This window comes from Hyperolius riggenbachi, chromosome 5, assembly GCF_040937935.1.
Source record: "Hyperolius riggenbachi isolate aHypRig1 chromosome 5, aHypRig1.pri, whole genome shotgun sequence".
NCBI lineage: Eukaryota > Metazoa > Chordata > Amphibia > Anura > Hyperoliidae > Hyperolius > Hyperolius riggenbachi.
The window spans coordinates 25,011,585-25,031,763 of record NC_090650.1 but is presented as its reverse complement, the minus strand read 5'-3'; the positions used below and the strand labels follow the sequence as shown (position 1 = coordinate 25,031,763).

General features: G+C 47.6%; 1 protein-coding gene across 2 annotated transcripts in view; it reads left to right on the top strand.

The window, feature by feature from the left end:
* The window catches only part of LOC137518023 (unconventional myosin-Ig-like), a 221,986-nt gene that overhangs the window by 132,379 nt on the left and 69,428 nt on the right, over positions 1 to 20,179 (top strand). The window lies entirely within an intron of this gene.

The following is a 20,179-nucleotide window of genomic DNA, read 5'->3' as shown; positions in this document are numbered from 1 at the left end:
AGCTGTCCCCTCCCCTGCTTACACCTCTCCAACACTGCAGCTGTCCCCTCCTCTGCTTATACCCTCTGACACTACAGCTGCTCCTTCCCCTGCTTACATCTCTCCAACACTGCGCCTGTCCCCACCCCTGCTTACACCTCTCTGACACTGCAGCGGTCCCCTCCCCTGCTTACACCTCTCCGACACTGCAGCTGTCCCCTCCCCTGCTTATACCTCTCTAACACTGCAGCTGTCCCCTCCCCTGCTTACACCTCTCTGACACTGCAGCTGTCCCCACCCCTGCTTACACCTCTCTGACACTGCAGCTGTCTCCTCCTCTGCTTATACCCTCTGACACTACAGCTGCTCCTTCCCCTGCTTACATCTCTCCAACACTGCGCCTGTCCCCACCCCTGCTTACACCTCTCTGACACTGCAGCTGTCCCCTCCCCTGCTTACACCTCTCCGACACTGCAGCTGTCCCCTCCCCTGCTTATACCTCTCTAACACTGCAGCTGTCCCCTCCCCTGCTTACACCTCTCTGACACTGCAGCTGTCCCCAACCCTTGCTTACACCTCTCTGACACTGCAGCTGTCTCCTCCCCTGCTTGCACCTCTCTGACACTGCAGCTGTCCCCTACCTTGCTTACACTTCTCTGACACTGTGCCTGTCTCCTGCTCTGCTTACACCTCTCTGACACTGCAGCTGTCCCCACCCCTGCTTACACCTCTCTGACACTGCAGCTGTCTCCTCCCCTGCTTGCACCTCTCTGACACTGCAGCTGTCCCCTACCTTGCTTAAACTTCTCTGACACTGTGCCTGTCTCCTGCTCTGCTTACACCTCTCTGACACTGCAGCTGTCCCCTCCCCTGCTTACACCTTTCTGACACTGCAGCTGTCCTCTCCCCTGCTTACACCTCTCTGACACTGCAGCTGTCCCCTCCCCTGCTTACACCTCTCTGACACTGCAGCTGTCCCCTCCCCTGCTTACACCTCTCTGACACTGCAGTTGTCCTCTCCCCTGCTTACACCTCTCTGACACTGCAGCTGTCCCCTCCCCTGCTTACACCTCTCTGATACTGCGCCTGTCCCCTCCCCTGCTTACACCTCTCTGACACTGCAGCTGTGCTTGGAAGGCTTTAATGCGTTCTATCAATTGCTATGTATAGAGTGCTTGAGGGGCCCAATGTAAAACTTTGGGTCTCGGAGCTCCTAAGCTATACTACTGTGTAACATCTGACTGGATGGGTTGTTTGTCAGCCTCTGACTTCAGTTTGATAAATGATCCCTACAGGTCCATGTTTGGCGTATGTATTAGTTCACCATCTGTGAGTTAGGCGCAGGTTGAGTTGAATGACGGCTCAACCTGCTAAGGCTAAATTCCCCAGCGGCATTAAATACTATTTCCCCTCCGGGTCCTCGCAACTCGGAGGGAGGTGTAATTTGAGGTCCAGTAATCGCCGGAGCCCCGAATTACTCTTGCCTGCCCATAACATTGGTGACATAGGGCGCCTAGTTTCGGCGGCCAGGGGCCAAAACCACCTGCTTCGCGTGTTTGCAAGTAAGGAGAGCAAAATAGTGACAGCATTTCAGATTGTTATGAATAACTGCTACTTAAATGATACCTGTAACCACACTGGGGAAAAAAGTTTTACACTCACCTAAGAACAGTGAAGGCTCTGGATCCCTTGTACCACGGGTGTCAAACTGAAATACAAAGTGGGCCGAAATTCTACACTGGGACCTAGTCGCAAGCCGACCTCAATGTCTACTGGCCACCTTCCTCCCTTATAAAGTTCCCTGGTGTCTAATGGCCCCCCTCCAACCCCTATACAGTTTCCTGGTTTGTAGAGGCCTTCACCCTCCCCTATACAGTTCCCTGGTGATAATTGCTTTCCCCCTCCCTCCCCCATATGCCTTCTCTGGTGATCTAGGGCTTCACCTCCAATATTGTTTCCCTGGTGGTCTAGAGTGGGCCAAACATAATGCAAAGTGGGGGATCCACCTGAGGGCCTAATTTATGTCTCTGAGGGCCAGATTTGGCTCGCAGGCTGGAGTTTGACACGTATGCCTTAGACCCTTCCCAGTCCACTCTGCGTCCCCACATTCCACCGCCAGGACCCCATTGCAGCAATTTGACTTTATGTCCAAGAAGTCTTCAGGTCTCCTCTGAAGGCATCAGAAAAAGCCGGGTCTCTGAGTCCTTCCGAACATGAGCAGCTCCATACTTTGCCTGCGAGGACTTGCATGTGTGCAGCAGTACAGAGCTGCTCATCTTTGGTAGTACTCTGGGACCCAAGTATTTTCTAGTCTTTCAAAAGAGACCCGAAGACACAGCAGGCAGGATAATTTACCGGGGGCCCAGCGGTGGAACGCGGGGAAGCAGACAGGACCAGGAAGGCTGTAAGGGATCCTCAGCCTGCCCTCCTCTTTGGTGAGAATTTAACCTTTTTTTCTGAGGGTAATTACAGTTATCCTTTAGGCCTTGTACACATGAGGAGAACATTTTTTTAGAAGCATCTTTTGATGCTGTTCACATCACATTCCTTGACATCTACTTTATTTGATGGTGGAAAAGTAATTTATCAGTAATTTTGCATGACTTAATATGTTGTGTGTACATAGATTTACATGCTTAGTCCACTGCATTGTCTTTTCTTCCTGTTGTTGCGATACGTCCCTTGTCCATGGTGCTGAGTTGAATCCCCTGTCCGTGGCACACAGTATTATGCTCTGTATCTGGTTCTCCATGTTATGCACTATCCATGGTGCTGAGTATTATCCTCTATCCATGGTGCTGAGTAGAATCCCCTGTCCGTGGCACACAGTACATTCCTGGCCAAAAGTTCTGAGACTGTCTATGAGTTTTCACAAAGTTTGCTGCTAAACTGCTTTTAGATCTTTGTTTCAGTTGTTTATGTGATGTACTGAAATATAATTATAAGCACTTCATACGTTTCAAAGGCTTTTATTGACAAATACATAAGATGTATGCAAAGAGTCCGTATTTGCAGTGTTGGCCCTTCCTTTTCAGGACCTCTGCAATTCGACTGGGCATGCTCTCAATTAACTTCGGGGCCAAATCCTGACTGATATCAACCCATTCTTTCATAGTCACTTTGAGTTTCTCAGAATTAGTTGGTTTTTGTTTGTCCGCCCGCCTCTTGAGGAATGACCACAAGTTCTCAATGGGATTAAGATCTGGGGAGTTTCCAAGCCGGGGACCCAAAATTTCAACGTTTTGGTCCCCGAGCCACTTAGTTATCACTTTTGCCTTATGACACGGTGCTCCATCGTGCTGGAAAATGCATTGTTCTTCACCAAACTGTTGTTGGAAGAAGTTGCTGTTTGAGGGTGTTTTGGTACCATTCTTTATTCATGGCTGTGTTTTTTGTCAAAATTCTGAGTGAGGCCACTCCCTTGGATGAGAAGCAACCCCACACATGAATGGTCTCAGGATGCTTTACTGTTGGCATGACACAGGACTGATGGTAGTGCTCACCTTTTCTTCTCCTGACAAGCCTTTTTCCAGATGCCCCAAACAGTTGGAAAGGGGCTTCATCTGAGAATATGACTTTGCCCCAGTCCTCAGCATTCCATTCACCATACTTTCTGCAGAAGATCAATCTGTCCCTGATGTTTTTTTGGGAGAGAAGTGGCTTCTTTGCTGCCCTTCTTGACACCAGGCCATCTTCCAAAAGTCTTCACCTCACTGCGTGCAGATGCGCTCACACCTGCCTGCTGCCATTCCTGAGCAACCTCTGCACTGGTTGCATTTCGATCCTGCAGCTGAATCCTCTTTAGGAGACGATCCTGGAGCTTGTTGGACTTTCTTGGACGACCTGAAGCCTTCTTAACAAGAATTGAACCTCTTTCCTTGAAGTTCTTGATGAGCCTATAAATTGTTGATTTAGGTGCAATCTTAGTAGCCACACTATCCTTGCCTGTGAAACCATTTTTATGCAACGCAATGGTGGCTGCATGCGTTTCTTTGCTGGTCACCATGGTTAACAATGGAAGATCAATGATTTCAAGCATCACCCTCCTTTTAACATGTCAAGTCTGTCATTCTAACCCAATCAGCCTGACATATGATCTCCAGCCTTGTGCTTGTCAACATTCTCACCTGAGTTAACAAAACGATTACTGAAATGATCTCAGCAGGTCCTTTAATGACAGCAATGAAATGCAGTGGAAAGGGTTTTTTGGGATTCAGTTAATCTTCATGGCAAAGAAGGACTATGGAATTCATCTGAACACTCTTCATAACATTCTAGAGTATATGCAAATTGCTATTATAAAAACTTAACACCAACTTTTCTAATTTCTCATATTTTTGACAGTCTCAATACTTTTGGCCAGGACTGTATTATGCTCTGTATCTGGTCATGTTATGCACTATCCATGGTGCTGAGTATTATCTTCTATTCATGGTGCTGAGTAGAATCCCCTGTCCGTGGCACACAGTACTATGCTCTGTATCTAGTTCTTCATGTTATCCTCTGTCCATGGTACTGAATAATATCCCATGTCCATGGTGCTGAATAATATCCCATGTCCATGGTGCTGAATAATATCCCATGTCCATGGTACTGACTATTATCCCCAGTCCATGGTGCTGAGTATTATCCCCTATCCATGGTGCTGAATAATATCCCATGTCCATGGTGCTAAATAATATCCCATGTCCATGGTACTGAGTATTATCCCCAGTCCATGGTGCTGAGTATTATCCCCTGTCCATGGTGCTGAGTTCTATCCTCTATCCATGGTGCTGAATAATATCCCATGTCCATGGTACTGAATAATATCCCATGTCCATTGTACTGAGTATTATCCCAAGTCCATGGTGCTGAGTATTATGCCCTGTCCATGGTGCTGAATAATATCCCATGTCCATGGTACTGAGTATTATCCCATGTCCATGGTACTGAGTATTATCCCATGTCCATGGTGCTGAGTATTATCCCCTATCCATGGTGCTGAGCATGATCCCCTGTCCGTGGTGCTAAGTATTATCCCCTATCTATGGTGCTGAGTATTATCCCCTGTCCATGGTGCTGAGTATTATCCTCTATCCATGGTGCTGAGCATGATCCCCTGTCCATGGTGCTGAGTATTATCCCCTATCCATGGTGCTGAATAATATCCCATGTCCATGGTACTGAGTATTATCCCCTGTCCATGAGGCTGAATAATATCCCATGTCCATGGTAATTAGTATTATCCCATGTCCATGGTAATTAGTATTATCCCATGTCCATGGTACTGAGTATTATCCCATGTCCATGGTACTGAGTATTATCCCATGTCCATGGTGCTGAGTATTATCCCCAGTCCATGGTGCTGAGTATTATCCTATGTCCATGGTGCTGAGTATTATCCCATGTCCATGGTGCTGAGTATTATCCTCTATCCATGGTGCTGCGTATTATCCCCTATCCATGGTGCTGCGTATTATCCCCAGTCCATGGTGCTGAGTATTATCCCCAGTCCATGGTGCTGAGTATTATCCTCTATCCATGGTGCTGAGTATTATCCCCTGTCCATGGTGCTGCGTATTATCCACAGTCCATGATGCTGAGTATTATCCCATGTCCATGGTACTGAGTATTATCCTCTATCCATGGTGCTGAGTATTATCCTCTATCCATGGTGCTGCGTATTATCCTCTATCCATGGTGCTGAGTATTATCCCCTATCCATGGTGCTGCGTATTATCCCCTATCCATGGTGCTGAGTATTATCCCCAGTCCATGGTGCTGAGTATTATCCTCTATCCATGGTACTGAGTATTATCCTCTATCCATGGTACTGAGTATTATCCTCTATCCATGGTGCTGAGTATTATCCTCTATCCATGGTGCTGAGTATTATCCCCTATCCATGGTGCTGCGTATTATCCCCAGTCCATGGTGCTGAGTATTATCCCCTGTCCATGGTGCTGAGTATTATCCTCTATCCATGGTGCTGAGTATTATCCTCTATCCATGGTGCTGAGTATTATCTTCTATCCATGGTGCTGAGTATTATCTTCTATCCATGGTGCTGAGTATTATCTTCTATCCATGGTGCTGAGTATTATCTTCTATCCATGGTGCTGAGTATTATCCTCTATCCATGGTGCTGAGTATTATCTTCTATCCATGGTGCTGAGTATTATCCTCTATCCATGGTGCTGAGCATGATCCCCTGTCCATGGTGCTGAGTATTATCCTCTGTCCATGGTGCTGAGCATGATCCCCTGTCCATGGTGCTGAGTATTATCCCCTGTCCATGGTGCTGAGCATGATCCCCTGTCCTATGCCTGGCTATACTGGGAGCACCTATGCCTGGCTATACTGGGAGCACCTATGCCTGGCTATACTGGGAGCACCTATGCCTGGCTATACTGGGAGCACCTATGCCTGGCTATACTGGGAGCACCTATGCCTGGCTGTACTGAGAGCTCCTATGCCTGGCTATACTGGGAGCACCTATGCCTGGCTGTACTGAGAGCTCCTACGCCTGGCTATACTGGGAGAACCTATGCCTGGCTATACTGGGAGCACCTATGCCTGGCTATACTGAGAGCTCCTATGCTGAGTATTATCCCCTATCCATGGTGCTGAATAATATCCCATGTCCATGGTGCTGAATAATATCCCATGTCCATGGTACTGAGTATTATCCCCAGTCCATGGTGCTGAGTATTATCCCCTGTCCATGGTGCTGAGTTCTATCCTCTATCCATGGTGCTGAATAATATCCCATGTCCATGGTACTGAATAATATCCCATGTCCATGGTACTGAGTATTATCCCCAGTCCATGGTGCTGAGTATTATCCCCTGTCCATGGTGCTGAATAATATCCCATGTCCATGGTACTGAGTATTATCCCATGTCCATGGTACTGAGTATTATCCCATGTCCATGGTGCTGAGTATTATCCCCTATCCATGGTGCTGAGCATGATCCCCTGTCCATGGTGCTGAGTATTATCCCCTATCTATGGTGCTGAGTATTATCCCCTGTCCATGGTGCTGAGTATTATCCTCTATCCATGGTGCTGAGCATGATCCCCTGTCCATGGTGCTGAGTATTATCCCCTATCTATGGTGCTGAATAATATCCCATGTCCATGGTACTGAGTATTATCCCCTGTCCATGGTGCTGAATAATATCCCATGTCCATGGTAATGAGTATTATCCCATGTCCATGGTACTGAGTATTATCCCATGTCCATGGTACTGAGTATTATCCCATGTCCATGGTGCTGAGTATTATCCCCAGTCCATGGTGCTGAGTATTATCCCATGTCCATGGTGCTGAGTATTATCCCATGTCCATGGTGCTGAGTATTATCCTCTATCCATGGTGCTGCGTATTATCCCCTATCCATGGTGCTGCGTATTATCCCCAGTCCATGGTGCTGAGTATTATCCCCAGTCCATGGTGCTGAGTATTATCCTCTATCCATGGTGCTGAGTATTATCCCCTGTCCATGGTGCTGCGTATTATCCACAGTCCATGGTGCTGAGTATTATCCCATGTCCATGGTACTGAGTATTATCCTCTATCCATGGTGCTGAGTATTATCCTCTATCCATGGTGCTGCGTATTATCCTCTATCCATGGTGCTGAGTATTATCCCCTATCCATGGTGCTGTGTATTATCCCCTATCCATGGTGCTGCGTATTATCCCCAGTCCATGGTGCTGAGTATTATCCTCTATCCATGGTACTGAGTATTATCCTCTATCCATGGTGCTGAGTATTATCCTCTATCCATAGTGCTGCGTATTATCCCCTATCCATGGTGCTGCGTATTATCCCCAGTCCATGGTGCTGAGTATTATCCCCTGTCCATGGTGCTGAGTATTATCCTCTATCCATGGTGCTGAGTATTATCCTCTATCCATGGTGCTGAGTATTATCTTCTATCCATGGTGCTGAGTATTATCTTCTATCCATGGTGCTGAGTATTATCTTCTATCCATGGTGCTGAGTATTATCTTCTATCCATGGTGCTGAGTATTATCCTCTATCCATGATGCTGAGTATTATCTTCTATCCATGGTGCTGAGTATTATCCTCTATCCATGGTGCTGAGCATGATCCCCTGTCCATGGTGCTGAGTATTATCCCCTGTCCATGGTGCTGAGCATGATCCCCTGTCCTATGCCTGGCTATACTGGGAGCACCTATGCCTGGCTATACTGGGAGCACCTATGCCTGGCTATACTGGGAGCACCTATGCCTGGCTGTACTGAGAGCTCCTATGCCTGGCTATACTGGGAGCACCTATGCCTGGCTGTACTGAGAGCTCCTACGCCTGGCTATACTGGGAGAACCTATGCCTGGCTATACTGGGAGCACCTATGCCTGGCTATACTGAGAGCTCCTATGCCTGCCTATAGTGAGAGCTCCTATGCCTGGCTATACTGAGAGCTCCTATGCCTGGCTATACTGGGAGCACCTATGCCTGGCTATACTGAGAGCTCCTATGCCTGGCTGTACTGAGAACACCTATGCCTGGCTATACTGAGAGCACCTATGCCTGGCTATACTGAGAGCACCTATGCCTGGCTATACTGGGAGAACCTATGCCTGGCTATACTGGGAGCACCTATGCCTGGCTATACTGAGAGCTCCTATGCCTAGCTATACTGAGAGCTCCTATGCCTGGCTATTCTGGGAGAACCTATGCCTGGCTATACTGAGAGCACCTATGCCTGGCTATACTGGGAGAACCTATGCCTGGCTATACTGAGAGCTCCTATGCCTGGCTATTCTGGGAGAACCTATGCCTGGCTATACTGAGAGCACCTATGCCTGTCTATACTGGGAGCACCTATGCCTGGCTATACTGAGAGCTCCTATGCCTGGCTATACTGAGAGCTCCTATGCCTGGCTATTCTGGGAGAACCTATGCCTGGCTATACTGAGAGCACCTATGCCTGGCTATACTGGGAGAACCTATGCCTGGCTATACTGAGAGCTCCTATGCCTGGCTATTCTGGGAGAACCTATGCCTGGCTATACTGAGAGCACCTATGCCTGGCTATACTGGGAGCACCTATGCCTGGCTATACTGAGAGCTCCTATGCCTGGCTTTTCTGGGAGAACCTATGCCTGGCTATACTGAGAGCACCTATGCCTGGCTATACTGGCAGAACCTATGCCTGGCTATACTGAGAGCTCCTATGCCTGGCTATACTGGGAGAACCGATGCCTGGCTATACTGAGAGCTCCTATGCCTGGCTATACTGAGAGCTCCTATGCCTGGCTATACTGAGAGCTCCTATGCCTGGCTATACTGGGGGGCACCTATGCCTGGCTATACTGAGAGCTCCATTGCCTGGCTATACTGAGGGCTCCTATGCCTGGCTATACTGAGAGCTCCTATGCCTGGCTATACTGGGGGGTACCTATGCCTGGCTATACTGAGAGCTCCTATGCCTGGCTATACTGAGAGCTCCTATGCCTGCCTATACTGAGAGCTCCTATGCCTGGCTATACTGAGAGCTCCTATGCCTGGCTATACTGAGAGCTCCTATGCCTGCCTATACTGAGAGCTCCTATGCCTGCCTATACTGGGAGCACCTGCCTGGCTATACTGAGAGCACCTATGCCTAGCTACCTATACTGGGAGCACCTATGCCTAGCTACCTATAGTGAGGGGACCTATACCTGGCTTACCGATACTGAGGACACCTATACCTGGCCAACCTATACTGAAGGCACCCATACCTGTGTCTGTGTGTCTGGCCACCCTGGGTGCTATTTAGCCCAGAAATTGCCCTGACATTCTCCAACATGGCATTTCTTCTTAGATGTAAATGTATTTGCTATTATCAGATTGCGTATTTTTACAAACTTCCATAAAATAGTGTGATGGTAAGAGCTAGGAAGTGTGCACCTCTCTTTTGCTTCCTCCCATTCTACAGACAACAATATCCCCACATGATTTAAGCAGTGGAGGGCTGTAACACAGACACGTCTTCTCTTTTTGCCGTCCGGTCCGGTATTGGTTTGTGACACTGTAACCAGCTGTTTGGGGAAATTGAATTCATCATTATTAAGTGCAGAAAAAGCTGTTTTCTGTGGGTAGATAAAAACTGGCTGTCTCTGGTGAGGGAGACACAAAAGAAAGGCGCGCAGCAGCAGCTGGGGAGAGATTGGATGAGAGATTGTCGAGAGATGATCTGTCACGATGGATCTTTGTCAACCTCTTTCCTCTCATCGTATTCTCCCCCCCCCCTCCCCCTCAGGTGCTGCAGTGTGCGCCAGCATGTCACAGTGAACAGCATGGCTTGTTTGACACACACCGTTACCTTAAAGAGAACCTCTCTAGACCATACATGTCAAACTCCAGCCCTTGGGCCAAACTTGGCCCTCAGAGCCACTCAATTTGGCCCCCACGTGGTTTTCCTACTTTGCATTATGTTTGGCCCACTCTAGACCACCAGGGAAGCTATATTGGAGGTGAAGCCCTAGAACACCAGGGAAGGCATTTGGGGGAGGTAGGGGAAAGCACTGAACACTAGGAAACTGTATAGGAGAGGGAGGAGGACCACTAGACACCAGGGAACTGTATAGGGGAGGGAGGACCACTAGACACCGGGGAACTGTACAGGCGTTATAGAGGGACCATTGGACACCTGTAAACTTTATAAGGGAGGGAGGTGGCCATTAGACATTAAAGAGAACCAGAGATGAAGCACCCTCATGTATTTTACCATATAAATCAATGGGAACAGGACAGTAAACATCTACTCTGCTCTTTGTTTCACTGCTCAGTCTTCTTGTTATCAGCTCTGATAAAACCTCCGACTGAGCATTCAGTTTAGCTTAGCTCAGGAATCATTATAGCTGAGTCAGTCTTCTGTGATGTCTTTTCAAGCCTAAGCCTGCCCCCTTGTGGCTCTGCTTTCCTGCTACGAGGATACATATCAGGAAAGCAGAGCCACAAGGGCTTGGGCTTGAAAAGACATCACAGAAGACTGATTCAGCTATAATCATTACGGCAAAGCTAGACTGAATGCTCAGTCGGAGATTTTATCAGGGCTGATAGCAAGAAGACTGAGCAGTGAAAAATGAAACAAAGAGCAGAGTAGGTGTTTACTGTCATGTTCCCATTGATATATATTGTAAAATACATGAGGGTGCTTTATCTCTGGTCCTTTTTAACCACTTCGGGACCACAGTCTTTTCGCCCCTTAAGGACCAGAGCCTTTTTCTCCATTCAGACCACTGCAGCTTTCACGGTTTATTGCTCGGTCATACAACCTACCACCTAAATGAATTTTACCTCCTTTTCTTGTCACTAATACAGCTTTCTTTTGATGCTATTTGATTGCTGCTGCGAGTTTTACTTTTTATTATATTCATCAAAAAAGACATGAATTTTGTCAAAAAAATGACTTTTTTAACTTTCTGTGCTGACATTTTTCAAATAAAGTAAAATTTCCTATACATTTGAGCGCGAAAGTTATTCTGCTACATGTCTTTGATAAAAAAAAAAACATTCAGTGTATATTTATTGGATTGGGTAAAAGTTATAGCGTTTACAAACTATGGTGCCAAAAGTGAATTTTCCCATTTTCAAGCATCTCTGACTTTTCTGCGCACCTGTCATGTTTCATGAGGGGCTAAAATTCCAGGATAGTACAAATACCCCCCAAATGACCCCATTTTGGAAAGAAGACATCCCAAAGTATTCAGTGAGAGGCATGGTGAGTTCATAGAAGATTTTATTTTTTGTCACAAGTTAGCGGAAAATGACAGTTTGTGACAAAAAAAAAAAAAAAAAAAAGTTTCCATTTCTTCTAACTTGCGACAAAAAAAAATGAAATCTGCCACGGACTCACTATGCTCCTCTCTGAATACCTTGAAGTGTCTACTTTCCAGAATGGGGTCATTTGTGGGGTGTGTTTACTGTCCTGGCATTTGGGGGGTGCCTAATTGTAAGCACCCCTGTAAAGCCTAAAGATGCTCATTGGACTTTGGGCCCCTTAGCGCAGTTAGGCCGCAAAAAAGTGCCACACATGTGGTATTGCCGTACTCAGGAAAAGTAGTATAATGTGTTTTGGGGTGTATTTTTACACATACACATGCTGGGTGGGAGAAATATCTCCGTAAATGACAATTTTTTTATTTTTTTTACACACAATTGTCTATTTATAGAGATATTTCTCCCACTCAGCATGGGTATGTGGAAAAATACACCCCAAAACACATTATACTACTTCTCCTGAGTACGGCGATACCACATGTGTGGCACTTTTTTGCACCCTAACTGCGCTAAGGGGCCCAAAGTCCAATGAGTACCTTTAGGATTTCACAGGTCATTTTGAGAAATTTCGTTTCAAGACTACTCCTCACGGTTTAGGGCCCCTAAAATGCCAGGACAGTATAGGAACCCCACAAATTACCCCATTTTAGAAAGAAGACACCCCAAGGTATTCCGTTAGATGTATGGTGAGTTCATAGAAGATTTTTTTTTTTTGTCACAAGTTAGCGGAAATTGATTGTAATTGTTTTTTTTCACAAAGTGTCATTTTCCGCTAACTTGTGACAAAAAATAAAATCTTCTATGAACTCGCCATTCTCCTAACGGAATACCTTGGGGTGTCTTCTTTCTAAAATGGAGTCATTTGTGGGGTTCCTATACTGCCCTGGCATTTTAGGGGCCCTAAACCGTGAGGAGTAGTCTTGAAACCAAATGTGGCAAAATGACCTGTGAAATCCTAAAGGTACTCATTGGACTTTGGGCCCCTTAGCGCACTTAGGGTGCAAAAAAGTGCCACACATGTGGTACCGCCGTACTCAGGAGAAGTAGTATAATGTGTTTTGGGGTGTATTTTTACACATACCCATGCTGGGTGGGAGAAATATCTCTGTAAATGACAATTATTTGATTTTTTTTACACACAATTGTCCATTTACAGAGAGATTTCTCCCACCCAGCATGGGTATGTATAAAAATACACCCCAAAACACATTATACTACTTCTTCTGAGTACGGCGATACCACATGTGTGACACTTTTTTGCAACCTAGGTGCGCTAAGGGGCCTAACGTCCTATTCACAGGTCATTTTGAGGCATTTGGATTCTAGACTACTCCTCACGGTTTAGGGCCCCTAAAATGCCAGGGCAGTATAGGAACCCCACAAGTGACCCCATTTTAGAAAGAAGACACCCCAAGGTATTCTGTTAGGAGTATGGTGAGTTCATAGAAGATTTTTTTTTTGTCACAAGTTAGCGGAAAATGACACTTTGTGAAAAAAAAAACAATACATATCAATTTCCGCCAACTTGTGACAAAAAATAAAATCTTCTATGAACTCATCATACACCTAAAAGAATACCTTGGGGTGTCTTCTTTCTAAAATGGGGTCACTTGTGGGGTTCCTATACTGCCCTGGCATTTTAGGGGCCCTAAACCGTGAGGAGTAGTCTTGAACCCAAATGTCTCAAAATGACCTGTGAAATCCTAAAGGTACTCATTGGACTTTGGGCCCCTTAGCACAGTTAGGCTGCAAAAAAGTGTCACACATGTGGTATCGCCGTACTCAGAAGAAGTAGTATAATGTGTTTTGTGGTGTATTTTTACATATAACCATGCTGGGTGGGAGAAATATCTCTGTAAATGACACATTTTTGATTTTTTTTACACACAATTGTCCATTTACAGAGAGATTTCTTCCACCCAGCATGGGTATGTGTAAAAATACACCACAAAACACATTATACTACTTCTCCTGAGTATGGCGATACCACATGTGTGACACTTTTTTGCAGCCTAGGTGCGCTAAGGGGCCCAACGTCCTATTCACAGGTCATTTTGAGGCATTTGTTTTCTAGACTACTCCTCACGGTTTAGGGCCCCTAAAATGCCAGGGCAGTATAGGAACCCCACAAGTGACCCCATTTTAGAAAGAAGACACCCCAAGGTATTCCGTTAGGGGTATGGTGAGTTCATAGAAGATTTTATTTTTTCTCACAAGTTAGTGAAAAATGACACTTTGTGAAAAAAACAATAACAATCCAATTTCCGCTAACTTTTGACAAAAAATAAAATATTCTATGAACTCATCATACACCTAACAGAATACCTTGGGGTGTCTTCTTTCTAAAATGGGGTCACTTGTGGGGTTCCTATACTGCCCTGGCATTTTACGGGCCCAAAACTGTGAGTAGTCTGGAAACCAAATTTCTCAAAATGACTGTTCAGGGGTATAAGCATCTGCAAATTTTGATGACAGGTGGTCTATGAGGGGGCAAATTTTGTGGAATCGGTCATAAGCAGGGTGGCCTCTTAGATGACAGGATGTATTGGGCCTGATCTGATGGATAGGAGTGCTAGGGGGGTGACAGGAGGTGATTGATGGGTGTCTCAGGGGGCGGTTAGAGGGGAAAATAGATGCAATCAATGCACTAGGGAGGTGATCGGAAGGGGGTCTGAGGGGGATCTGAGGGTTTGGCCGAGTGATCAGGAGCCCACACGGGGCAAATTAGGGCCTGATCTGATGGGTAGGTGTGCTAGGGGGTGACAGGAGGTGATTGATGGGTGTCTCAAGGTGTGATTAGAGGGGGGAAATAGATGCAAGCAATGCACTGGCGAGGTGATCAGGGCTGGGGTCTGAGGGCGTTCTGAGGTGTGGGCGGGTGATTGGGTGCCCGCAAGGGGCAGATTAGGGTCTAATCTGATGGGTAACAGTGACAGGTGGTGATAGGGGGTGATTGATGGGTAATTAGTGGGTGTTTAGAGGAGAGAATAGATGTAAACAATGGATTTGGGAGGTGATCTGATGTCGGATCTGCGGGCGATCTATTGGTGTGGGTGGGTGATCAGATTGCCCGCAAGGGGCAGGTTAGGGGCTGATTGATGGGTGGCAGTGACAGGGGGTGATTGATGGGTGGCAGTGACAGGGGGTGATTGATGGGTGATTGACAGGTAATCAGTGGGTTATTACAGGGGAGAACAGATGTAAATATTGCACGGGCGAATTGATAAGGGGGGGGTCTGAGGGCAATTGAGCGTGTGGGCAGGTGATTGGGTGCCCGCAAGGGGCAGATTAGGGTCTAATCTGATGGGTAACAGTGACAGGTGGTGATAGGGGGTGATTGATGGGTAATTAGTGGGTGTTTAGAGGAGAGAATAGATGTAAACAATGGATTTGGGAGGTGATCTGATGTCGGATCTGCGGGCGATCTATTGGTGTGGGGGGGTGATCAGATTGCCCGCAAGGGGCAGGTTAGGGGCTGATTGATGGGTGGCAGTGACAGGGGGTGATTGATGGGTGGCAGTGACAGGGGGTGATTGATGGGTGATTGACAGGTAATCAGTGGGTTATTACAGGGGAGAACAGATGTAAATATTGCACGGGCGAATTGATAAGGGGGGGGTCTGAGGGCAATCTGAGCGTGTGGGCAGGTGATTGGGTGCCCGCAAGGGGCAGATTAGGGTCTAATCTGATGGGTAACAGTGACAGGTGGTGATAGGGGGTGATTGATGGGTAATTAGTGGGTGTTTAGAGGAGAGAATAGATGTAAACAATGGATTTGGGAGGTGATCTGATGTCGGATCTGCGGGCGATCTATTGGTGTGGGGGGGTGATCAGATTGCCCGCAAGGGGCAGATCAGGGGCTGATTGATGGGTGGCAGTGACAGGGGGTGATTGACGGGTGATTGACAGGTGATTGACAGGTGATTGACAGGTGATTGACAGGTGATCAGGGGGGATAGATGCATACAGTACACGGGGGGGGGGGTCTGGGGGGGGTCTGGGGAGAATCTGAGGGGTGGGGGGGTGATCAGGAGGGAGTAGGGGGCAGATTAGGGACTTAAAAAAAAAATAGCGTTGACAGATAGTGACAGGGAGTGATTGATGGGTGATTAGGAGGGTGACTGGGTGCAAACAGTGGTCTGGGGGGTGGGCAGGGGGGGGTCTGAGGGGTGCTGTGGGCGATCAGGGGGCAGGGGGGGGGGAAATCAGTGTGCTTGGGTGCAGACTAGGGTGGCTGCAGCCTGCCCTGGTGGTCCCTCGGACACTGTGACCACCAGGGCAGGAGGCAGCCAGTATAATAGGCTTTGTATACATTACAAAGCCTATTATACACTGTTGCAGCGGCGATCCGGATGCCAGTAACCCGCCGGCGCTTCCGAACGGCCGGCGGGTTACGGCGAACGGGGGGCGGAGCCAGTCCCCGGCGGCTGATCGCGTCACGAATGACGCGATCGCCGCATAGCCACTCCCGCAGCCGCCCCCGCCGATGGGCGTATTGCGGTCGTTTGGGACCGGTCTTTGCCGCCGCCCATCGGCTGGGGGCGGTCGGCAAGTGGTTAAGGTTGACCCACAACTAGGTCCTAGTTTTCAATTTCGGCCCACTTTGTATTTGAGTTCGACACCCCTGCTAGAGACCAAGGTTTCCCAACCCTGTCCTCAAGTACTACCAACAGTGTATGTATTGTGGCAATCCACTGAGGTAGATAATCAGCTCTGCTGAGACACTAATTGCCCCACCAGTGAATGGTTGTGGTTTTCCATACCGTATTTTGGTTCCTGGACGTAGAAACTACGTCCAGGAACCATGCGCGCTACCGTGCGCTCCCGCGGCCGATCGCGCGCGTGCACGCGCACTCCCGGACGCGGATTCAGTAGCCACGGAATCAATGTATCGGGCTATGGTGCCCGATCACTGATTCCTCTCCCCCGCTGAAAAAGCGACAGCTTCTCTCGGAAGCTGTGCTTTTTCTGGCCGTTGCCCCCCCCTGCGTCACTCTAAGCGTGTGGTACCCTTAGAGTGACGTCATGTAAACAAACTCATGGCCGCCATCTTGTGGCCAACAAGTAAAACTACAACTAAAAGTAAAAAAAAATTAAAAACAACACACAATTACATTATAAAACTATAGTTTACATCCCACCCTCCCAAAAATACCCAAATAAAATGTTTAATATAAAAAAAAAAAAACATTACAATAATAAAAAAACAAAACATGTAAATATTTACCTAAGGGTCTAAACTTTTTAAATATCAATGTAAATATGAAATATTTCTATATTTTTTTTATTTTAAACTTGTAAATAGTGATAGATGCAAAACGGAAAAAATGCACCTTTATTTCCAAATAAAATATTGTCGCCATACATTGTGATAGGGACATAATTTTAACGGTGTAATAACCGGGACATATGGGCAAATACAATACGTGAGTTTTAATTATGGAGGCATGTATTATTTTAAAACTATAATGGCTGAAAACTGAGAAATAATGATTTTTTCCGTTTTTTCTTATTCTTCCTGTTAAAATGCATTTACAGTAAAGTGGCTCTTAGCAAAATGTACCCCCCAAAGAAAGCCTAATTGGTGGCGAAAAAAACAAGACATAGATCAGTTCATTGTGATAAGTAGTGATAAAGTTATAGGCTAATGAATGGGAGGTGAACATTTCTCAAGTGAAAACGACGGAACGTGAATGGGTTAAGGCATACACTGTTGGTGGTACATGCAGACATGGTTTTGAAGCCCTGCTCTAGACAGCACTGTCGACATTATTGCAGACAATAGGAGGCATCCTAAGTGGAATTTGCATGCAAATTTTTACATGCAGAAAAAAACTTTCATGCGCTTTTTTTCATGCGCTAGGGCTCTGCCTGGCAAAACATCAACATGTGACAACTTTGTCTCCTTACTTCCTATGCAGAGCAAATCGTATTTGAATTTACACACTGAAATGCACAAATTTGCATTTTGCATACTGAGACATTGGCAGGGCCAGATTTGTACTCTTTACCGCCCAAGGCCACTGTCACCACCAGCTGCCCCCTTCAATATAGGGAGCCACATGACCCCTCCCCCTTCCCTCCAGTATAGGTAGCCAGATGACCCCTTCCCTCTAGTATAGGTAGCCTAATGACCCCACCAGTATAGGTAGCCAGATGACCCCTCCCCCTTTCCTTCCAGTATAGGTAGCCAGATGACCCCTCCCCCTTTCCCTCCAGTATAGGTAGCCAGATAATCCCTTCCTCTAGTATAGGTAGCCTGATGACCCCCCAGTATAGGTAACCAGATGACCTGTCCCCCCATTCCTCCAGTATAGGTAGCCAGATAATCCCTTCCTCTAGTATAGGTAGCCTGATGACCCCACCAGTATAGGTAACCAGATGACCTGTCCCCCCATTCCTCCAGTATAGGTAGCCAGATAATCCCTTCCTCTAGTATAGGTAGCCTGATGACCCCCCAGTATAGGTAACCAGATGACCTGTCCCCCCATTCCTCCAGTATAGGTAGCCAGATGACTCCGTTAATCCCTCCTTTTCCCACCCCATCCTTTCAGGACAGGTAGCCAGCTCGCCTTCACACCACAGCAGCCATCAGTGTCACTCATTTCTTCACTCCTCTCCAGTGCAGAAGCTTCCTCTTTCTTTCCGTCTCCAATGCTGCCCCAGTCCATAGCCGTCTGCCACAATGCAAACGTGCACAGAGAGCAGGGTGGCTGCTGCACAGGCGGCTAGCAGCAGAGTATAGCGGTCAGGCCTGATCTCCCTGCCTTGCAGCATTTGCAAGCTTGCAAATGCTGCACCAGTTTAGCCTGCTGCTTTGGTGCCCTTGCTCCTGTGGTGCCCTAGGCCATGGCCTAGGGGGCCTTCTCCTAAATCCAGCCCTGGACATTGGGAATCATTACCGAACTGAAAAAAAAGCAGCAGCGGTTTTCCCCATTGCAAAACCGAAAGAAATTGAAATGTAATTTAAATGAGCCCATGCTTGTTCATTAAAGCAAACCAGTGACTTTTAAAAATGGGGGTGAGAAATACAAGCAGGGTCCCAAGTGCAGACACTGCCTGGGACCACCACCCACAGACTACACCCCAAGAGGGGAGCAGAGCAGGGAGAGCAGCATTTGGTAGGGTCGGGCGGTGTGGGGGGACCCTGCGGCAAGTGCCCCCTTTGCCTGTATGGCAGCGCCAGCCCTGTACCTAGGAGTAAACTTTTGAGAAAAAGTGAATTGAATAAGGGCCAATGTTCAGTAAAATCGTTTGTTCTCCTCTTTATCGCATGTGGTAACGCTCGGTGGATTGAAGCACGTTGTGTTTTCTGCCTGTGGAGGGCGCTGTGGGGTCAGGGAATAAGGCAGCAGGGTGCACATAATCCGGGCCTGTGGTGACTCATAATCAGCTCAGGTCATTGTGAAGAAGGGCCACAGATAATTATAGCTTAATAATAACATGAGTCACCTACTTATAGATACACAAGAGCCACTCACAGCCCTCTCCAGTCACTCTGCAGCAGGGAGATGTATACCATGTGTTACCTGAGCAGGGGTCACCACAGCCCTCTCCACCACAGCCCTCTCCAGTTACTCTGCAGCAGGGAGATGTATACCATGTGTTACCTGAGCAGGGGTCACCACAGCCCTCTCCACCACAGCTCTCTCCAGTCACTCTGCAGCAGGGGAGATGTATATCATGTGTTACCTGAGCAGGGTCACCACAGCCCTCTCCAGTCACTCTGCAGCAGGGGAGATGTATACCATGTGTTACCTGACCAGGGGTCACCACAGCCCTCTCCAGTCACTCTGCAGCAGGGGAGATGTATACCATGTGTTACCTGAGCAGGGGTCACCACAGCACTCTCCACCACAGCCCTCTCCAGTCACTCTGTGCAGCAGGGGAGATGTATACCATGTGTTACCTGACCAGGGGTCACCACAGCCCTCTCCAGTCACTCTGCAGCAGGGGAGATGTATACCATGTGTTACCTGAGCAGGGGTCACCACACAGCACTCTCCACCACAGCCCTCTCCAGTCACTCTGCAGCAGGGGAGATGTATACCATGTGTTACCTGACCAGGGGTCACCACAGCCCTCTCCAGTCACTCTGCAGCAGGGGAGATGTATACCATGTGTTACCTGAGCAGGGGTCACCACAGCCCTCTTCACCACAGCCCTCTCCAGTCACTCTGTGCAGCAGGGGAGATGTATACCATGTGTTACCTGACCAGGGGTCACCACAGCCCTCTCCAGTCACTCTGCAGCAGGGGAGATGTATATCATGTGTTACCTGACCAGAGGTCACCACAGCACTCTCCACCACAGCCCTCTCCAGTCACTCTGCAGCAGGGAGCTGTATATCATGTGTTACCTGACCAGGGGTCACCATAGCACTCTCCACCACAGCCCTCTCCAGTCACTCTGCAGCAGGAA